Below are 4,346 nucleotides of genomic sequence, written 5' to 3' on the forward strand. Positions count from 1 at the left end.
TCTTCCTGTCTTTCTTTCTTTCTTTCTTTCTTTCTTTCTTTCTTTCTTTCTTTCTTCCTTTCTTTCTTTCCTTTTTTCTTTTCTGAGACCATCAATTTGTACCTTGATACGACATTCCTAGAGCACTGAGCCAAATTCTATCTGATCACAGCCTACTTTCTGTAGTGCGTGGATTTGATTTCAACAATGATGAGAAAATTCATCCTCCTCTCACACAACACTGTCAACTATAGGCTCATCTTTATTTTTTCCACTCCTTAAATGGAAGAAAAACAATCTCAAAATATATACTTCCTGCCATGCTTGTTGGGAAGCACAGTAGTCAATCATCAATTGTACTTTCAATATGCACACATGTGCAGAAGGATTATTTTATGAATGGGAGAGGCTGGTGTCTCTAAGGACAAATTTGTAGCCAAAAATTGAATGTGTGAACTGCTACCCCCTCTGTCTATAGCTGTCCAACAAGCAAATCAAAGACCATTTGATTGCAGGAGGTTGAGAGGGAGAAACAGCCTCATCAAGATTGTAAGTAACAGAGGCTATGTGTGGACACCCCTGTGGTGTCCCAAATTTGAATTTTTTCCCTCAATTCACAAAATTGTCATCTTTCAAACTCAATTCAGGGTGCGCATTGAAATAGTGGACGATTTTAGAACAAAGAAGGCTATATGCCGAAAGCAGAGCTGCGTGCCTTACAAATGTCGTAAGAACCAAAGACCAGGATGCTGTCCCCAAACTTCCCATGTCTCCTCTGACAGCGTATATTATTGTGGGAAAGTTTCCTGAAATATCTCAGGGCACATTTGGCTATTTGCAGATTGGACCCACAATGGTGAACTATGAACCTGCAGCCCTAATATATCCACTCTGCCAGTGTTACAGAGGATACTGCTACAACTGTTCCAAAATGGGTACATGTAAAACAGTTGGAAAGCAAGGATTTCTGCACTACAGAAATGATAGATTGCATGTCCCGTTGATTCTGGAAAGGCTCTCACCTCAGATAGCTATACTTCCTTGGTTTGTATTAATGATAATGCAGTAATCAATGAAAAACCTCCACTTGTTTTCCACTGTCTACTGGATGAAGCCATTCTGCTGCTGAGTTATTCAGACCATTATTAAAGAGAACATACCATTTCCTTCTTATATAATTCTTAATACTCTAAGCCCTGAACTTATTTGAACCTCTCCAGTGTTGACTGAGCTCAAGGACGTTGGAAAAATAAGTCCTTGTTCTCGGTGAATTCCAGACAGAGTATATATCAACCAAATAAATTCTATATTTAACTAGGCGAAAGCAAGTATGTGTAAAAAAAAAAAACACAAACAAACAAAAAACAAAACAAAACAGATAATTTGATAATTCGAGTGTAGGTGTGCAGTCTGTCTTTGGCTATTTTATGGGTTCTTCTTTCTTCTATCCTTCTCCATTCTTTTTCCACCCTTCCAACCCCCTAAAATTAGACAGGAAAGAAAATGGATAGATAGGAAAGGCAGCAACATTATTGTTGTACTCCTACCTGCTGTTTCGAGGCCTCGGGCGAGTTTGATCTTCACTGTCAGAATACTCAGTTTCTTCCTTACTCATGCCTGTCTAGCAAACGGCAGCCAACAGGAGCCAACTAACGATCAACAATCTTCCATGCCTTTCTAGACCCTAGCATTTATATGCCCTCTGAAAAGTCCCCAGAATTCCAAAGGACACATAATCACAGAAACTACGAGGAGCTGGTAAAATCATTCCCCTGCTAGAGCATGGGGCAAACTACCATCAGTGCTGTGGACAATCTGAAGCAGGCCCATATTCCACACCTGGAATTAAAATGAAAATATATTCTGTTGGGGTTTAAATCTCAGACTGTGGGTTGGGGATTTAGCTCAGTGGTAGAGCGCTTCCCTAGCAAGCACAAGGCCCTGGGTTCAGTCCCCAGCTCCAAAAAATAAATAAATAAATAAATAAATAAATAAATAAATAAATAAATAAATAATAAAATAAAATCTCAGACTTTGCCCAAAACACAAAAAACCAACATGGTTCCACGTGGAGAGGTTGAATGACAGAAGAAGAGTACAAGAGGAGGAGAGTAAAGGCCAGTCATGAGCACATGGAGGGAAGGGGGAAGAAGGAGAGAGAAGGGACAGGGACAAAGAGGGCATGAGAGCAGAAAAGAGAAGAGCAAAGAGAAAGCAAGAGGAAGAGGAGAGGACAAGCAGCCCCTTATACAGTCAGGCACAACTGGCTGTTGCCAGGTAGCTATGGGGGTGGAGCCTAGACAGAATACCAACATATTCCATAATATTTCTCTGTTTTGTTTTGGTTTTGTTTTTGTTTTTGTGTTTTAAGAAACCAAAACTCCAGAACTGTCACTACATGGGTGTCCCTTGTTACACCTGAGAGACAAAAAAACAGACATTTGAACGAGACTTTGTGAAAGTGGAAGATAGGAATGTGGTGCCCTCTTGAGAATCCTCCACATATGGAGCCCAGTGTCTGGTTACTAAAAGTAACCACTTACATTTCTGTTGTTCTGCCTTAGTCTTCTTCTCAGCTTTCCTTTTCATTTGTTTGTTTTGACTTCATTTTTTTCTGAGCAACATTTGAGAAAATTGTAAACTATTTCTCGATAAAACATTGCCCTCAAGTTTAGTTGAGGTCAAATTAAAAACATTTCTCATCTCTTTCCCTAGCTACTAAAGTTTTTAAAAATTAAATCTCATAAATTGGCAGATTCATATTTAATAAGAAGGATAATGCATAAAACTGCTGAAGTGTTAGAAAAATAGAAAAGGTTTATGGTAATATGTGTCAAGTCACACCAAGAATGAAAGACTTGAGTTCCCTGCACCCAAATACTGTGGAGAAGAGAGCTGACCACCCAGGAATTCAGACATCCTGAGACCGCAGGACAGACTGCTACCTCTGCACACCTCAGTCCACATCCCTGGTCCAAGGGGAAGTTGCACAGTGCCTCTGGCAACAGGGATATAGGAACAGACAGCCGCCAATACACAACTTGACCAGGACCAAACTGTACAGGTCAAACAGCTCCCTGCAGCCAAATTCCGTGGGGGAGAGAGCTAGACCCTCAGATGTGTGGATACTCCTGAGAAGTCAGAGGACACTACCCTCTGCCCACAGTCCAGACCCAAGAGGGAATCGAATAGTGCCAACTGTGCCTGCTGGGTGCAAGGACCTACAAGGTACCAGGGGCAGGACCCTTTGATTCCTGCCTGTGCCCAGACTTGGAAGACAGTCTCCAAGAGCGCTGGCAACCTGAAAGCAGAGCACCTGTTCTCAGGAAATGATGAAAGAAAACAGGGAAACCGTTCTACAGGAGTTCTGAAACAGAGGCCTACAGCAAGGTCAAGTCACTCTCAGAAACAGCAAGACAAGCAAACACCAGAGACAACGCAATGGCTAGAGGCAAGCACAGGAACCTAAACAACAGAAACTAAAGACTACTTGACATCATCAGAGCCCAGTTCTCCCACCAAAGAAAACACTAGATATCAAAACACACCAGAAAAGCAAGATTTAGATTTAAAATCACATTTTTTTGATAATGATGGAGGACTTTAAGAAAGACATAAAGAATTCCCTTAAAGAAATGTAGGAAAGCACAAGTAAATAAGTAGAAGTCCTTAGAGAGGAAACAAAAAAATCCCTGAGAATTATAGGAAAACACAACCAAACAAGTGAACAAATAGAAAACGAAAATAGAAACAACAAAAAAAGCACAAAGGGAGACAACGCTGGATATAGGAAACCTAAGAAAGAGACAAGGAGCCATAGATACAAGCATCACCAACAGAATACAAGCGATAGAAGAGACAATCGCAGGGACAGAAGATACCATAGAAAACATCAACACAACTGTCAAAGATAATGTAAAACACAAAAAGCTCCTAGCCCAAAACATATAGGAAACTTAGGACACAATGAGAAGATCAAACCTAAGGATAATAGGTATAGAAGAAAGTAAAGACTCCCAACTTAAAGGGCCAGTAAATATCTTCAACAAAATTATAGAAGAAAACTTCTCTAACCTAAAGAAAGAGATGCCCATAAACATACAAGAAGCCTACGGAACTCCAAATAGGTTGGACGAGAAGAGAAATTCCTCCCGTCGCATAATAGTTAAAATACACAAAACAAAGAAAGAATATTAAAAGCGGTAAGGGAAAAATGTCAAGTGACATGTAAAGGCAGACCTATAAGAATTACACCAGACTTCTCATCAGAGACTATGAAAGACAGAAGATCCTGGACAGATGTCATACAGACCGTAAGAGAACACAAATGCCAGCCCAAGTTACGGTATCCAGTAAAACTCTCAATT

The sequence above is a fragment of the Rattus rattus genome, chromosome 3 (genome assembly GCF_011064425.1).
Source record: "Rattus rattus isolate New Zealand chromosome 3, Rrattus_CSIRO_v1, whole genome shotgun sequence".
In the NCBI taxonomy this organism is placed as follows: Eukaryota; Metazoa; Chordata; class Mammalia; order Rodentia; family Muridae; genus Rattus; species Rattus rattus.